Raw genomic sequence first — 19660 nt, 5'->3', positions numbered from 1 at the left:
TTCCCCATGTCCCACCCAAAAACTTTATTCTAATTTCGCTTCCTAGGGAGATCCATGAGTACCCCCTTAGAGCTCTCCTCTTTAGCTACCCTCTTTCGATCTGTGGATTATAGCTTGATTATCATTTACTTAACAGCTAATATCCACTTATAATTGAAAACATTCCATATATGTCTTTCTGGGCCTGGATTACCTAATTCCGAATGATTTTTCTCTAGTTCCATCCATTTGCCTGAAAATTTCATGATGTCATTTTTTCTTAACAGCTGAGTAGCAATTCATTGTGTAAATGTACGGTATTTTCTTTATCCCTTCTACTGTTTAGGGACATCTAAGTTGTTTCCAGTTTCTGGTGATTATTAATAAAGCCACAATGAACATTGTTGAGCAAGTGTCTTTGTGGTAGGATGTAGCATCCTTTGGGTATATGCCCAAGAGTGGTATAGCTGGGTCTCAAGTTAAAGCAATTCTCAATTTTCCGAGGAACCACCATATTGATTTCCATAGTGGCTGTACAAGTTTGTAATATCACCAGCAATGGAAGAGTGTTCCCCTTGTTACACATCCTCACCAGCATGAACTGTCATTGGGTTATTGATCTTAGCCATTCTGACATCTGTAAGATAGAATCTCAAAGTAGTTTCAATGTGCATTGAACTGATGGCTAAGAATTTTAACCATTTTTTAAAAATTATTTGTCCGCCACTGGAGATTCCTCTATTGAAAAATGCTTTACCACATTTTTTTATCTGTACTATATTTTGAATAGATTATTTGCTTTTTAGATATATGGTTTCATGAGTTCTTTATATATTTTAGATATTAGACCTCTATTGGATGTGAAGTTGGTAAAAATGTTTTCATATTCTGTAGCCTTTTCCTTTGTCTGATTGATGGCGTCCGTTGCCTTACTGAAGCTTTTCAGCTTCATGAGGTTCCATTTATTTATTATTGATTTTAGTGTCTGTGCTATCTGTGTTCAGCTCAGAAAGTCTTCTCTCATGTCAATACATTCAAGATTTTTCTCCACTTTCTCTTCTGTCAGATTAAGTGTATCTGGTTTTATGTTGAGGTCTTTGAGACACTTGAACTGGAAATTTGTGCAGAGTGGTAAATATGGATCTACATTCATTCTTCTAGGTACAGACATTCAGTTTGTCTAGTACCATTTGTTGAATATGGTGTCCTTTTTTCCAGTGTGTATTTCTTGCCTCTTTATCAAAACTCAAGTATATATAAGTGTTTGAATTTATGTCTGTCTTCAATTTGATACCATTGATCAACATATCTGTTTTTGTGCCAATACCATGTAGTTTTTATTACCATAGCTCTGTGGTACAACTTGAAATTAGGGATGGTGATACCTCCAATTTTCTTGTTGTTGTTGTTCAGGATTGTTTTAGCTGTCCTATTTTCCCTTCCTTCGTTCCTTCCTTTCTTTCTCTCTTTTCTTTTCCCTTTCCTTTCTTTTCCATATGAGGTTGATAATTGTCCTTTTAAGGTCTGTAAAGAACTGTTTAATAATTTTGATAAGAATTGCATTAAATCTATAAATTTCTTTTTGTAAAATGGCCATTTTTGTTATGTTAATACCACCAATCCATAAGCACCCATCTTCTGATATCTACTTCAACATTTTTTCTTAAAAGAATTAAAGTTTTTATTATACAAGTCCTTCACTTTTTAAATTAGAGTTACCCCAACATATTATAAATTACTTGATACTATTGGGAAAGGTGGTGTTTCCATGAATTCTTTCTCTGTCCTTTTGTAATTTGTATGCAGGATGGCTACTGTTTTTTTTTTTTAAACTAATCTTGTATCCAACAACTTTGCTGTAAGTGTTTATCAGCTGTAGTAGTTCCCTTGTTGAATTTTTAGGGTCATTTATGCATACTATTATATCATCTGCTAATAAGGATTTTTTGACTTCTTCCTTTCCAATTTGTATCTCCTTGAACTCCTTGAGTTGTCTTATTGCTCTACCTAAAAGTTAAGTACTATATTGAATATATATAGAAATAGTAGACAACTATGTCTTGTTCTGATTTTAGTGGAATTGCTTTGTGTTTCTCTCGATTTAATTTGAGTTGCCTATAGGCCTGCTATAAATTGCCTTTATTATGTTCAGGTATCATGAAGGGGTGATGGATTTTGTTAAAAGCCTTTTCTGAATCTAATGAGAGGATCAAGTGTTTTATATTTTTTTCCTTTCAGTTTATTTACATAGTAGATTGATTACCTTTACTGACTTTGTTGTATTGCATCTCTAGGATGAAGCTTACTTAATCATGGTGAATGATCTTTTTGATGCATTCTTGGATTTTGTTTGCAATTATTTTATTATGTATTTTTGCATCTACATTAATAAGAGAAATGGTTCTATAAGTATTTTTCTTTTTGCATCTTTATCTGGGTTGGGTATCAGGGTAACTGTGGCCTCATAAAATGAATTGGACAATGTATTTTCTATTTCTATTTTGGGGAATAATTTCAGGAGTATTGGTGTTAATAATTCTTTGAAAGTCTAGTAAAATTCTGCTCTAAAAATGACTGGCCCTAGGCCTGTTTGGTTGGGAGATTTTTAATGACTGCTTCTATTTCACTGGGGATTATGCATATATTCAAATTGTTTATCTGATCTTGATTTGACTTTGGTAAGTAGAAGCTATTAAGATAATTATTTATTTCTTTTAGATTTTCCAGTTTGGTGAAATATAGGTTTTTACAGTATGTCCTTATGATTCTTTGAATTTCCTTAGTGTCTGTTGTGATGCCTCCCCTTTCATTTCTGATTTTGTTAATTTAAATATTCTCTCTGCCTTTTAGTTAGTTTGGATAAGGGTTTGTCTATCTTTTTAATTTTCTCAAAGAACCAGCTCTTTGTTCCATTGATTCTCTGTATTGTTCTCTTTGTTACTATTTTATTTTTATTTATTTATTTTTTTGGGGGGGGTTTCGAGACAGTGTTTCTCTGTGTAGTTTTGGTGCCTGTCCTGGATCTCACTCTGTAGACCAGGCTGGCCTCGAACTCACAGAGATCCACCTGGTTCTACCTCCCGAGTGCTGGGATTAAAGGCGTGCGCCACCACAGGCGAGCTGTTTCTATTTTATTGATTTCAGCATTCAGTTTTTATTATTTTTTGGAGCCTACTCCTCTTCAGTTTTATTTTTCTTTTTGTTCTATATTAGTGGTTCTCAATGTTTCCAATGCTTCTACCCTTTAATATAGTGTAGCATGAATCTTAAAAGGTCTTATTAATAAAACCAAACCCCAGAGCCAGGTATTGGGGTGAATGCTGGAAGATCAGAGAAGCAAAACAAACCACAGCTAACCACGCCTCACCAATTCCTCAGCTGATCTTGTTTCTTCAAATTGGAAGCCTCTGAGTCCTCATTCAAATGAATCTCAGCTGAACTGCTGTTCAAAAGCCTAAAAGCTTAACAGACCAAAAGCTTCTAGTTTCTGGTTCTCATGCCTTATATACCTTTCTGCTTTCTACCATCACTTCCTGGGATTAAAGACATCTGTCACCATGCCTAGCTGTTTCCAGTGTGGCTTTGAACTCACAGAGATCCAGACGGATCTCGGCCTTCAGAATGCTAGGATTAAAGGTGTGTGTGCCACCATTTTCTGGCCTCTATATCCAGTGGCTGTTCTGTTCTCTGACCCTAGATAAGTTTATTAGGGTGTACAATATTTTGGGGAACACAATATCACCACAATATAGTTCTTCATGTTGTGGTGACCTTGAATCATAAAATTATTTTTGTTGCTACTTCATAACTATAATTTTGATTCCACTATGAATCATACTGTAAACATTTGTGTTTCCCCATGGTGTTAAGTGACCCCTTAGAAAGGGTCTTTAGAAAGGCCTAAAGACTTAATAGACTTCAAACCAAAACTAATTAAAAGAGATGGGAAAGAACACTACATACTAATCAAAGGAAAAATCCACAACGATGACATTTCAATTCTTAACATTTATGCCGCAAATGCAAGGCAACAAACTCTTGTAAAAGAAACACTGCAACATCTTAAATCACATATTGACCCTCACACAATGATAATGTGGGACTTCGATACCCTGATAAGATAAAAAGGTAGATTATTTAATCCACTTTTAGAAGGCAACTACCAGTTTTAAATGTTTTACATTGGATTGGATTTTTGTATATTATATACAAATTATGTATATTGATACAAATTTGAGATTGATTTTGTTTAAAAAATACTGTACATATATTTCTAATCTTGTTCAATGTATTGTACCTATACAGTTCATTTAACAATATAATGCAATTTGCTAGTCCTTGAAAGTTATTATTACCAACTATTTAGGATACTAAAGAAATGCAGGTTAGTAGTTAGTCATTACAATTGAACTTGTAGTCATATTAAAGTATGTTTTCAAGGTCAAGCAGAGATGTATTTTTAGATAGACAGGTCATCTTCAAACACTTCAGATATCTGCAGAATATGGCATTTAAGATGTTTTAATAACATTTTTTCATGTCTGCCCCTGGTAGCACCAATCTACTTCAGAGAAGATCATGGGCATTGAAGAAACTCCATTTGGAGTTTACTTTCATTGTGGCAAATGTTAGCCATTGGGCAAGAAAGTGCCCTTGCATCGACTGCTGACAGTACGCTGTCCAAAATGGACAAACAGAACACAAAACAAAGGACTACTGATGCTTGCCAAGACAAGGTAGGAAGGATCTATAGAAAATCCTGCTTCACAGATGAGTCTGTCATATATTCTAAACCTGTAGGCCAAACATGATGCCTCAGTGTCGCAGAGAAACCTTGGGTGACTGTCCAGAAAGCTAGCTCTTTCTGTTATAACTCATTTTTTGGAAGTCACTTGTTTGCACTTCCTCCTTACTCAGTTAATATTATTTCCTTCTCAGGTCTCTGAGGGAGTTGAAGATGAGATAGTTATTGTTATAGTTTTCCTTGTTAAGAAATTCAGAAACAAAACTCACTAAGAGTTGTAAAGTGTGTAAGTTTGAAAGACATCAAAAGATAGTTTTCGGTTGATATTACAAGTTAGGATAAAAAGTGAATTAGATACATTTTGGACTCACAATAATAGGACAGATAATGGAATATTTTCACTGAATTTGTCAATGCCAATGGATTAGACATTGTGGATGTATTTATTGCCTGCATGTATTGTACATAGTTATTGTACTTATTGTATATAGTTTTTTTTCTTATATTAGTAACTTTTTTTTAGACAAAAAAGGAGAAATGTGGTGATATTTTATTTGTGCTCTAATAAATAAAGCTTACTTGGAGATCAGAGGAAAAAGCCAGCCAATATATTAAACATAGAAGTCAGGCAATGGTAGCACTCACCTTTAATCCTAGCATTTGGGAGGCAGAGATTCATCCAGATCTCTGAGTTCAAGGCCACACTGGGAACAGAGCCAGTGGTGGCACATGCCTTTAATCCCAGCACTAGTTAACCATGGAGGTCTGGAGGTCTGTACAGACAGACAGTAAGTGATAGAGTTGGACAGAATGAGTAAGCAATGTAGCTGGGTGGAGAGAGGAAGTGAGATGGCAAGGACAGAAAGAATATAGGCATAAGTATACAGGAAGTATCTCTCTCTTGGGCTGAGGATATCCTAGAGTAAGAACTTGTGGCTGTGGCTTGTTCTGTTCCTCTGATCTCTCAGCTTTCACCCAAATATCTGGCTCTGGATTTTTTTTATTAATAAGACCATTTAGCAATTCATCTTACAATATGCCACTTTCAACAATGGACAGGTCATCTAGACAAAAACTAAACAGAGAAATACTGACTCTAACAGAATTTATAAACCAAATGGACATCATAGATACTCACAGAACATTTCACTCAAACATTCTTCTACATGTCATGGAACTTTGTCCTAAACTGACAATACACTCAGATACAAAGCAAATTTCAACAGATAGAAGAAAATTGAAATAACTCCTGGCATCCTATCAGACCACCATTAAGCTGAATATCAACCACAACAGAAACAAGAGAAAGATTATAATCTCATGGAAATTAAACAACAATCTACTGAATGAAAATTGTGTCAAGACACAAAGACTTTATAGAATTCAATGAACTTAATACGCAGCATACCCAAACTTATGGTATGGTGCTAAAAGTGAAGTTATTAGCACTAAGTGCATATGTAAAAAATTGGAGATATCTCATACTAGCAACATAACAGCATGTTTGTAAGTTCTAGAACAGCGGTTCTGAATGATTCCTTTGAAAGAGTCTTTAGCAGCTATTTAGCTGGATGTTAAAATGGCTACAGTAACTTGTTTCTAAGGTTCATTTGTTTGGAATATCTTTTTCCAACATTTTACCCTGAGATAATATCTATCCTTGATTTTGAGGTGTATTTCTTGGATGCAGTATAAGAATGGATTCTCTTTATTGTAACATGAATCTTAAAAGGTCTTATTAATAAAAACAAACCTGGAGCCAGGTATTGGGGTGAACGCTGAAAGATCAGAGAGACAGAACAGGCCACAGCTAACCTCACCTCATCAATCCATCAGCTGGTCTCATTTCCTCAGATTGGAAGCCTCTGAGTCCTTATCCGAAATGAATCTCAGCTGAACTGCTGCTAAATGCCTAAAAGCTTAACTAGCTCTGGTGGCTGGTCCTCATGCCTTATATACCTTTCTGCTTCCTGCCATCACTTCCTGGGATTAAAGGCGTGTGCCACCATGCCTGGCTGTTTCCAGTGTGGCTTTGAACTCACAGAGATCCAGACAGATCTCTGCCTTTGGAATGCTAGGATCAAAGGTGTGTGTACCACCATTTCTGGCCTCTATATCTATTGGCTGTTCTGTTCTCTGACCCCAGATAAGTTTATTAGGGTGTACAATATTTTGGGGAACACAATATCACCACAGTTTATGTCTCCATCCTGTTAGTCTATGTCTTTTACTGGGAAATTCAGACAGTTGATATTGAGAGATGTCAATGACCAATGGTTGTTGATTCCTGTCGTGTTATTGTTGTTGTTGGTGGTGGTGTATGCGTGTGTACATTTCCCTGCTTTTTTTCTGATGTTAGATTATTTATTTCCTTTGTTTTCATTCATATAATTTACCTTAAAGGTTGGATTTATATTTCTAGCATCTTCTGTAGGCCTGGCTTTTTACGTATATAATATTTAAATTTGACTTCATCATGAAATATCTTATTTTCTCCATCTATGGTAAATGAAAGTTTTGTTGGGCATAGTAATCTGGGCTGGCGTCCATGATCTCTTAGAGTCTTCCTGCCATCGGTCCAGGTTCTTCTGACTTTCAGTATCTCCATTGAGAAGTCAAGTGTAATTCTAAGAGGTCTGCTTTCATTTGTTACTTGTTCTTTTTTTTCTTGCAGATTTTAATATTCTTTGTTCTGTATGTTTTATTGTTTTGATTGTTATGTGGTAAGGGTACTATATAATTTGGTCCAATCTATTTGGAGTTCTGTAAGCTTCTTCTACTTTTATAGTCATCTCTTTCTTTAGGTTAGGAAAATTGTATGATTTTCTTGTATGATTTATTGAAAATATTTTATAGGCCTTTGAGCTGGGATACTTCTTCCTTTATTCCTATTATTCTTAGGTTTGTTCTGTTCATAATGCTCCAGGTTTCCTGGATGCTTTGTGTGATGATATATTGTTTATAATCAAAGAAATAAAGCTTGCCTGAAGATCAGAGAACAGAGCCAGCCACAGAAGCCACAGAGGTCAGGCAGTGGTGGCATACATGTTTAATCCTAGCATTCAGGAGGCAGAGATCTGTCTGGATCTCTGTGAGTTCAAAGCCACCCTGGACTACACAAGATTAATCCAGTTTAAAAGAGAGTTTAATCCAGACAGTGGTGGCACACACCTTTAATTCTAGCACTTGGAATCACACACCTTTAATCCCAGTACTTGGGAGTCGCACATCTTTGATCCCAGCAATAGGAAGGCTGAGATAGGAAATGATATGGCTGGGCAAAGAAAGGAATATAAGGCAGGAGGAAAAAGGAATTAGGTCCTTTCAGCTGAGGACTCAGAGGCATTCAGTCTCACTCATGGAGACAGGATCTTCTCTTTTTGGCTGAGGAGTTGGCAAGGTGAGAAATGGCTGTGGCTTGCTTCCTCTGATCTTTCAGCATTTACCCCAATATCTGGCTCTAGGTTTTCATTATAAAACCATTTAGGATTCATGCAACAGTTTGTGTTGTTGGTTCTTTTTACTATTTACTCTTTGAGAGGCCCACCACTCAGCTTCCAAATAAACATGGAGACTTATTCTTATTTATAAATGCACAGTCTTAGCTTGGCTTATTTCTAGTCAGATTTTCTTAACTAATTATCCCATCAAGCTTTTGCTTCTGGCCTTTTTTCTTTCTCTATTTCTGTATAACTTTTCTTTCATTCTTATTTTATGTCTGACTGTGTGGCTGTGTGGTGGGCCCTCAAAGAGGAGGATGCTGGGATGGCCCCTGGCATCCTCCTTCCCTTCTCCTTTTCTTGATCCTCCAACATCTCTTTTTTTCCTTTTATTTATTCTCTCTGTCTGGAAGCCAGAGCTATCCCTCTTCTGCCTAGCTATTGGATGTTCAGCTCTTTATTTGACCAATCAGGTGTTTTCAGCATGCAAAGTAATAGAGCTTCACAGAGTTAAACAAACACAACATAAAAGAATGTTGAGGCCCCATGGAAATAGGAAGAAGCAAAGTGCTAGAGAGGTCCCCAGAAATCCACAAAGATACCTCCACAATAGACTACTGGCAATGGTCGAGAGAAAGCCGAACTGACCTACTCTGGTGATAGGATCGCCAAACACCCTAACTGTCATGCTAAAAATCTCATCCAATGACTGATGGAAGTGGATGTAGAGATCCACAGCTAGGACCCAGGTGGAGCTCCAGGAATCCAATCGGCAAGAAAGAGAAGGGATTGTATGAGCAAGAATTGTTGAGATCATGATTAGAAAAAGCACAGGGATGAATAGCCAAACTAGTGGAAATACATGAACTATGAACCAATAGCTGAGGAGCCCCCAACTGGATCAGGTCCTCTGGATAGGTGAGACAGTTGATTAGCTTGAACTGTTTGGGAGGCACCCAGGCAGTGGGACCAGGTCCTGTACTCAGTGCATGAGCTGGCTGTTTGGAACCTGGGGCCTATGCAGGGACATTTTGCTCAGCCTGGGAGGAGGGGACTGGATCTGCCTGGACTGAATCTACCAGTTGAGATGCCTCCCCAGGGGAGTCCTTGCCCTGGAGGAGATGGGAATGGGGGGTGGGTTTGGGGGAGGGGGGTAGGAGGAGGGAGGACAGGGGAATCCATGGCTGATATGTAAAATCAAATCAAATTATAAAATAAAAAATAAAATAAACTATATATAATACAAAAAATGAAGCATAAAAAAAAGAATGCGCCGCGCGGTGGTGGCGCACACCTTTAATCCCAGCACTCGGGAGGCAGAGCCAGGCGGATCTCTGTGAGTTCGAGGCCAGCCTGGGCTACCAAGTGAGTTCCAGGAAAAGGCACAAAGCTACACAGAGAAACCCTGTCTCGAAAAACAAAAAAAACAAACAAACAAACAAAAAGAATGCAACACATCTTTACATCCTTAAACTTATATTCCACAACATAAAAGAATGTAACACATCCTTAACTCATATTCCACAACAGTTTTTTTCAGGAAAATTATATATTTATCATTTTCCCCTCCTTCTAACCCTACCAGTTGCTCATCTTCCTTCCCTCCCCTCTGGATCCACTCCCTTTCTGTCTCTTGTTAAAAAAAATAGTAGCATTCTAAGAGATAAACAAAACATTCCAGTATAAAATATAATAAGATGAAAGAGAATTTATCATATAGAAGTTTGACATGGCAACACAACAGGAAGTAAAGTGTCTTACACACAGGCACAAGAGGCAGAGATCCACTTGTTCTCACAGTCAGTATTCCCATGAATTACTAAGCTAACAGCTATACTATATATGGAAAACACCTGACACCTTACACCCATCTACAAAACCTTCAACCTGTAACCTATCCCTTCTGTAAGATGTACAGGGGTAATGGATGTGCAGAACCTTACACCCCCCTCCCCCAAACCCACCCTCCATTCCCATCTCCTCCAGGGCAAGGACTCCCCTGGGGAGGCAGCTTACACACAGGCACAAGAGGCAGAGATCCACTTGTTCTCACAGTCAGTATTCCCATGAATTACTAAGCTAACAGCTATACTATATATGGAAAACACCAGACTCATGTAGTCCCTTTGCTTGCTGCCTCAATATCTGTGAGCACATATACACCTTGCCTAGTTGATTAAGAAGGCCTTGATCTTCTGATGTCCTCCATACCCTCTAGCTCTTCCAATATTTCTGATTCCTCTTCTGTGGGATCTCTCAGCTCAGAGGTAATGGATTTGAAGGAGCTCTCCACTTTAGACTCTCTCTCTCTGTATGTCTGACTATGGGTCTCTGTATCAGTTCCCATCTGCTGATGGAGCAAACCTCTCTGAGGATGACTTGATAAGGCACTGATCTAGTACAGACCCATGCAGGTTTTGTGATCACCACTTCAGTCTCTGTGAGCTCTTCTGAGCTCTGCACAGTTGATTTGGTGGGCTGTGTTCTCCTGATGTCCTTGACCTTTCTGGTTCCTACAATTCTTCCTTCCCCTTTTTAGCATGGTTCCCTGAGCTGTAAGGGAATGGACCCAATGAAGATCTCCAATTTGGGCTTTCCTTGTACCTAATGTTTGGCTATGGGTCTCTGTATCTGCTCTCATTCGCTACTGGAGGAAGACTCTCTGATGATGTTTGGGCTAGGCATAGATCTATGAATATAGCAGAATATCATTAGGTATTCATCTTTTTTTCTATTATAGGTCTCTGGGTTACCCAGAATCCAGTACTTGGTCATTCAGACAGTGTCAGACATCAGATTTCTTTCATATTATGGGTCTCAAATTAAACAAGTCATTGGTTGGCCATTCTCACAAGTTCTGCACATCCATTACCCCTGTACATCTTACAGAAGGGATAGGTTACGAGTTGAAGGTTTTGTAGATGGGTTGATTTCCCAGTCTCACCACTAGAAGCTGCCTGGTTACAGATGGTGGCCAGTTCAGGCTCCATATCCTTCATTACTAGGAGAAGACCTCTTTAGGGTCACTCTTATGGAATCCTGGGAGTTTCTAATGCACTAGGTTTCCACATCACCCCCAAAATGCCTTCCAATCCAGTCGTTCCTTCCTGTACTCTCTCTCTCCATCCCATCTACTCCCCTACCAGATCTTTCCTGTTCTCATTCCATCTACCCCAAGTCCACTGACAAAATCTATTCATTTACTCTTATAGGGAGATCCAAGTGTCCTGTTAAGGCCCTTATTGTCACTTAGACTTTCTCAATAGATGGGTTGTATCATATTTATCATTTACTTAATAGCTAATATCCACTTATGTGAGTATATAACATGTTTGTCTTTCTGAGTCTGGGTTACCTCAGGATGACTTTCTAGTTTCATCCTTTTCCTTCAAATTTCATGATGTCATTTGTAACACAAATTGCTAAACTGTATTATTAATAGAAAGCCCAGAGCCATACATTGGGGTGAAAGCTGAAAGTTCAGAGAAATAGAACAAGCCACAACCAACCTTACCTCGCCAACTCCTCAGCTGATCCTGTTTCCATGAATCCTCAGACTGAAAGCCTCTGAGTCCTCACACAGAAGGGATCTCAGCTGAACTGCCTAAAAGCCTCTAGTTCCTGGTCCTCACACCTTATATACCTTTCTGCTTCCTGCCATCACTTCCTGGGATTAAAGGCATGTGTCCTTCCCAAGCAAAGACATGAGATTTCAAGTGCTGGAATTAAAGGAGTGTGCCACCACACTTGGCTGTGTTTCCAGTGTGGCCCTGAACTCACAGTGATCCAGATCGAACTCTGCCTCCTGAGTGATAGGATTAAAAGCATGTGTGCCACTACTGTCTGGCCTCTATGTCTAATCTAGTGGCTATTCTGTTCTCTGACCCCAAGATAAGTTTTATTTGTTATAGCACAAATAAAATATCATCATAGTCATTTTTTAACATCGGAGTAATATTCCATTGTGTAAATACACCACATTTTCTTATCCATTCTTCTGTTGATGGACATCTAGGTTGTTTCCAGTTTCTGGCTATTGTGAATAAAGCTGCTATGAACATAGTTAATCAAATGTGCTGGGGGATGTCTTTCTGTATGCTGTGAGTATATGTTGTTCCCATTGGTTAATAAATAAGCTGCTTTGGTCTATGGCAAGGCAGCTTAGAGGCATGTGAGAAATCCAAGGAAGGAGACAGGAAAGAGAAAAGTGGAGTCTGGAGGGAGACACCAGCACTGCCAGGAGAAGCAAGATGTGAAAGTACCTGTGAGCCACAGCCACGTGGCAACTTATAGATAAATAGAAATGGGTTGAGTTATAAGAGCTAGCTAGCAAGAAGTTTTCCATAGGTCATGCAATTGGTAATTAAGATAAGCCTATGAGTAATTATTTTATAAGTGGTTATGGGACCATGGGTTGGGCAGAACCAGAGAAATGTGGGACCTCAGGACTGGGAGGAACTTTCTAACTACACAAGTGTCTTCAATAAATGGTGCTGGTCTCAATGGATGTCTGCATGTTGAAGAATGCATGTAGGCACATATTTATCAACCAGCACAAAATTTAAGTTTATGTCAATCAAAGACGTCAACATAAAAACAGATACACTGAACCTGGTAGATGAGAAAGTAGGGAATAGCATTGAACAACTTCCTAAACAGAACATCAATAGTTCAGGAACTAAGATCAATAATTAATAAATTGGATCTCATTAAACTTAAAATCTTCTGTAAGGCAAAGGACACTCTTAATAGAACACCTCAGCAGCCTATCTAATGAGAAAATATTTCCACTAACTCCACATCTGATAGAGGGCTAATATCCAAAATATATAAAGAACCCAAGAAACTAGATATCAAAAAAGAAATAATGCAATTTTTAAATATGGGGTACAGATATAAACAGAATTCTAAATAGAGGAAACTCAAATGGCTGAGAAACAAAAAAAAATGTTCAACATCGTTAGTCATCAGGGAAATGAAAATCAAAATGACTCTGAGATTCCACCTTATACCTGTCTGAATGGCTAAGATCAGAAACACAAGTGATAGCTCATACTGAAAAGGATGTGGAGCAATGGGAAGACTCCTTCACTGCTGGTGAGAGTGCAAACTTGTACAGCTGTTATGGATATCAATATAAAAATTCCTCAGAAAATTGAGAATCTATCTACCTAAAGACCCAGCTATACCACTCTTAGGCATATACCCAAAAGACAATCCATCCTATCTCAAAGACATTTGCCCAACTATGTTTTCCTTTTTGCTTCTATTTCCATTTTCAGGTCTTGAACAGTTTTATTAGTTTCCTTCAACTGTTTGCATTTTTTCAGTTTTATTTAAGGAATTTATTCATTTCCTCCAGTTGTTTGTGTTTTTCGGGCTTTCTTTAAGGAGTTTATTAGTTTCCTCTTTAAACAACTCTACAATCTTCATACAGGTGGTTTTAAAGTCTTTTTCATGTATTTCAGCTATGTTGGAATATTCGGGGTCTGCTGTGGTACGATAGCTGGGTTCTAGTGGAGACATATTGTTCAGGCTCTTATTGTGTTCTTATGCTTGTGTCTAGGCATCTGGTTTTTGAGTGACTACAGAGGCCTAGGGGCTGGTTTCTGAGTTTGTCTTTGTTTGGTAAGTGTTTTGTTCCTTGCTTTCTACTTCCTATTTGGATTTTCAGAGTGTGTCCTTTGTGTTTTGCCTTTTTTATTGGCCCATTCATCTGGTATGTTCACAGGGAATGTCTGCTGGTTTTGGAGGCTGAGATGTAGTGATGAGTGGGGGTATGCAGGTAAGGAGGGGGTATTCTGTAAAATCCTCAGGGATATGGGTGTGGGGGAAGGGAAGCCACAGCTCACCAGCTGTGGCAGCACTAGGGAGGAGACTGAGAGATTGTGTCTAGGGGAACAGAAAGAGTGGAGAAGGTCTGTGGGCAGCCCACCTGGTTTTCTGCCAGGCATAACCTGAAGTTTAGCAGGGGATGTCTTCTTCATCTGGGGACTTGGATACAGTGATGTGGGGCGGTGGGCGGTGGGCGGGGGGGGGGGGGGGGGACTTAGGAAAGGATGGTCTATGACATCTGTTTCATTTATCATCTATCTATCTATCTATCTATCTATCTATCTATCTATCTATCTATCTATTTTTGAAAGCGAATAAGACAGTTGATTGTGGAACTATTTTGAGTGACAATGGCCTGGGAACATAGATTTAAGTTACCCTAAATTCCATGTTCCAATGCGGAAGCAGTGAAGTTTTTACAGTTTTACAGAACAAAGACTATCATAAATCAAGACAAGTTTAAAATATTTCAGTAGTTACTTCAAAGAGGTGGCTACAGCAAGATGGGGAATGTTTTTCTTTAGCCCCAACATGCTTCCTGATGATATCATTAGGCTTTGTTTGGGGGAAGCTAGCAGTCTGCTAAGTTAATGGTTTCCAAATTAAAAAAAAATCTATTAGTTACAACTATGTTAGTTGAAAGACAGAGGTAAGCAAGGATTGACTCTTCTAGAGAGCTAGAACTATCCCAAGATAAGTAGTCAGCTACTGGATTTGCAACATTCCATTCTTCCCAGAACTACTGTTCTAATCAGTCAGTCAATCTCTGCAGTCACAGCTTTTTCCCAAGAGTTCTTGATGACAGTATATGTGGCACAGAGTCCTACACCAAACTAAGGAACTGTTGTCAACTGACAGCTGTTGGGAAAGAGAGAAATGAGTTTTCTTTAGGTGTGTGGCCTCTGCTGGGTTAACCACGCCCCTTAAGAGTAAAAAAAGAAAAAAAAGCTGGGTATAACCACAACATATACATTATCTTTCTCAGAACTGTAAACCTCCTATAATGGAATTCCATCCAATAATCACTTTCCTGAGAAATCAATTTCAACTGACAATGCTCTAAAGGAAATTCTATCACTCAGATAATGTCTAGGTGTTAGCTCTATGACATTCTCTTTCCTATGACATTTAACAACTCCCACATTGAAAAATCTCCTTTGTTTCAGTTCCTTCCATTTTATCATAAGAAAGTGTTGTTACATACTAGAGAGACTATGAAATGACCTCTTTATGTTTTTTATATATAAATATTCCCATAACAAAAGTTTTATAGTTAACTGGTAATTATAATTTCTGAGTCCTTTCTAAATTCTGAACACATTACTTCCTTTATTATTATTTTCTATCTCATTTATCTTCTATCCTCAGACATTCAACTTTCAATGTTTTAAATTCTATTTTTTCTTCCATTATTCTTTCATCTTAATTGTTTTGCTCCTCTCTGGTTTCTCCTCTTCCATTTTCTCCAATTGCATCATTTTATATAGTTTTCATAGAGTTATGAGATAAAACAAAGGTAAATTCATATCCTCTGTCTTTCATGTTTAATGAAAGTTACAACTACATTGATTATTTTTCATTTTATTAGAAGCAAGTACTCCCATTTAGTATTTTTAAGAAATAATGTAAACCCCATAAAACTTTAAAATTTTGAAATTGCCTTGGTTCCATCATATGTTTTAATATTTCTTATGCTTTGTTTAAACAAACAAACAAAACCCATCTATACCGTTAATGGAAGCACAGCTTCTGTTCTGTGATCATAATTGCTGAGTATAACGCTATTTGAGAAGGAATTGCTTACTCAACCATTTCATTCTAGAATGTATAAGGACCCTGTGCTGTGAAGATTTCAATAAGTTAGCTGCATAAAATGATTGGTATAGAATATTTTTAATATAAATAGAACCTTCAGGTTTTATTTGTTGTTGCATATATGATTGCAGGGTTGACCACTTAATGCTATATAAACAATAAAGGTGCTCATCTAATTCCCCCACTATCAGCTTTAGGAACTGGGGGTCATATTGAAGGATTCCAAATGTTTTAGTTCCATAATGTTCAGGCAGGTTTGGTTTAGTTTCTCTTCATGGATACCAATATCTGCATTTCCTCAAACACATTATATAAAATGACATAATATTTGCATATATACTATAAGCATCCTCCTATATATTTTAAATCACCCTAGATTACTTATAATGCCTAAGACAATTTTAATGTGAACACTTGTTTTTAATTGTTCAGGGAATAGCAATAAGATGTGATAAAATCTTTACAACTCAGTATAGTGACCTCTTAGGTCTAATTATATAACACACATAGGCACTACAGGGTAAATCATACTCAGTCAATGAGAGGGAGATGTACTGATGATCTGTGAAATGGTGGGAGGCTACAGAATATTCTTACATATCACTTTATTTTCATGGATTCAGACTATTACTTGGTATGCCACAAGTTTAAATTTTTCTGTCTGGAAAAAATCCCCAAAATGTTTGTTATGCACTTGGTGGATATCACAAATATAGTACTCATACACACAGAAGGCTGAATTTACAAAGATTCATTCTGAACTCTTACTGTGGTAATTTATGTCTCAGCTAGGCATAAAGAACTTAAAATTCCCATATATTACTATTATTTATTCCAAACACATCTCAGCATGAAGGATTTTAAAACACTCATCTAGAAATAATGTAACACACAAAGACACAGAGTCTCCTTATTATGTGGAATTGCAAAAATTTGTTTCTAAAAGGCTCCTTCTCCACATGTCAAAAAACAAGAAATTATCTGGATAAAACCCTACTAGAAATATAAATACAACTGGATAAGAGACTGGAGAAGTATTTGTGTATTTGGTATTCCTTGGAGAAGAGGGAACATTCAGAACATAATTCTTTTCTCAGAAAGTATTTAACTCTTACCAACAGCAGGAAGATTCTATTATGCAGCTTTTCAAAGATAAGGGAATCACAAAGACATTAATAAAACACATTCAGTTTAGTGTAGCATAGGGAAGAAGTAATGTAGAATTATTTTTCAAAACAGAATAATACATGCCCAAGGCCATTCTCTTCAGTAGAGAAGGAAAATACTTTTTTAAAATGTGTGAGTTATAGTTCACAACATTAAGGAGATGTAGTATAGTATAATATACACAGTATTGTCCCTTCTCTATTTATATCAATATAGATGCAACACAAGTAAATGAAATTTGAAATGTGGTCTATCAACTATTGGAAATATTTTAAAATTAGGACAATAATGATTTAATTGACCAGACTTCATCAACTTGCACCCCACATTTAATCCAGATTCCAGGCTCAGCATGGTTCATTAGGCATGTACCCTGTGCAAGTCCAGTAAATTCCCCTTCCTAACACTACCCTGTCCAAGAATGAGCCTCCTAATTGGTTATCCAATACAGAATGATCAGCCCAGCAACACAAATATGCAGGTAATACTTAATGGACTCAGTGCATTATATTTATATGATAATTCATTTATATGTGTATGTTACAATAGAAAGGCATGAATTTCACAGGGAGCTGGGGATCATATGGGAAAAGTAGAATGAAGGAGAATCAGGAGGAAATTATAAAATTATATTTTAATTAAAATGAATGTCATTATTTGTAAATAAGCAAAGAAACAGTTAGAAACACCAAACTATACATCCAGAACCTACTTCTGCCGTGAAAATAGTTGGCCTAAAATGAAGAGGTAGACAATCAGATTAATTTTCTGTGGAAATCAACTGTAGGTCAGACAAAATTTTGGTTAGAATAAATACTGACATCTGAAGATGAACTGTAAGGCAATGTTTACTGCATGACAGTTTTCCTTAGTTTACATTTATTGAGACTGGACAATATGCTGGCACCTATGAAGCTTGTGAGCAAAATATGATTCTTTAAGTAGAGTTTGAAACAATGTTCTAGATAATTAAAGAGAAATTAATGTGAATATCATATTATTCATTTTCTCTGAAATATTAAATAAAGAAAAAACAGAGGGTCAGATGACTGACTGTAACAGTAAATAAAGACCCATTGTGTTCTTACTGTGATGAGGAATATAAGAAAAAACAACTTGATCAGGACTGGTTCATATGAAGCCATATGAGGACAATGTGTGAAAGAAAAAAAATTGAAGAAAATGCTGTTTAACCCAGCTATAACCTGTAAAATGTATTGCTTTCTTTTCTTGTTGCTATAATAGAACATTCTAACAAAATTAACTCAAGGTAGAAAATTGTTCTGTTTCTCACAGTTGGAAGTACAGTCCAAAATGTTGGGAAAGTTAAGGCAACAGGAGCTTGAAGCATCTGGTTATATAAGATTCACAAACAGGATGTAAAGCGCAATGAATGAATGCATACTAGTACTTATATTGTTTTAATTCATTCCATATGACCCAGTATCTCATGGTGTTTTCCCTCAAATACTGATGATAAGTCTTCCTGCATCAATTGGCATAATCAGCATATTTGCCATAGGTATGCCTTGACGCCCATTATTTTAAATGACTTCAGATTCTGTCAATTTGGCAACACTAATTGTTACACAGAAAAACTAAATAATGAGGCAAATATTTAAGAATGAAAAAGGGAAAGTAACTATAACCTGAATATTCATGGATAACCTGAATATTCGTGGAGAAGACTTACCACAGAAATAAAAGTCAGCAGACATTTAAATATGTAAACTATTATAAATATTCATCATGTGTTTATGTATATATAATGAAAAGTTACCAATTCATACTAAAAAGACAAAAGTCAAGTTTACAAAAATAATTTGTTCTGATTTCATGTCTACTTAAATATATTTATAAATATTAAATGTTATTACAAATGGTGCAAGCAAGAAACTGACCTACATTAGTCACATTTTTCTGTGTCACTAAATTTTTTAACAACCATTATTTACTTCATATGTAAATAATTCTTCCATAGATTCTGACATAAAAACAGTCCTTAATAAGTTATTCCAGAAATATGCTAAAATCTTCTATAGCTGAGCAAGTGTTGTATCATGAAAATAAGACATAATTGTGAATTCAACAGATATTCAATGGTAAATTGAGAATAATATGAATGGCATTATTTTAATTGTTTTGATATAAAGATTAAATAGAAAGTTATTAAACTAATGCAAGAAAGAAGTAGAAAATTGTCTCCTAAATATATTTGTGGGAGTAATTTTGAATTTAGCACTCTACATATAAAAGTCAATAAATGCATATCTTGGTTTTGTTTTTTTATTGAATTTTTCATACATTTTGAAAATATTCCTTCCCATCTCATAACCAATCCTAGATCTTCTCACCTCCCTGTCTACTCAACATCATATATGCCCTTTATGCTAAAATTTTAAAAATATGAAAACCAAAACAGAAAAAAACAAACAGTTCTCCAAAAAGATGCTACAATGCATGATATTTTAAGGAAGTATTTAATGCAAGCTTTAAATATGTATAGTCTGATCTTTAACAACTATGACAAGAATGAACATTCCACATGAAGTTTACTTAAATAACTTTGTTACTAAAACACGAAAAAGATAAAACAAGAAAGTGAAAAATCTGAAAATGTTGCATTAGTTAAGATCATTCAAAATTTTAACAAAAAACCAAGTAAACTTAATTCTAGATA

The sequence above is a fragment of the Peromyscus californicus genome, unplaced genomic scaffold (genome assembly GCF_007827085.1).
Source record: "Peromyscus californicus insignis strain IS unplaced genomic scaffold, ASM782708v3 Scaffold_10__1_contigs__length_136768540, whole genome shotgun sequence".
NCBI classification, from domain to species: Eukaryota; Metazoa; Chordata; class Mammalia; order Rodentia; family Cricetidae; genus Peromyscus; species Peromyscus californicus.
This window is presented reverse-complemented; position numbering follows the sequence as displayed.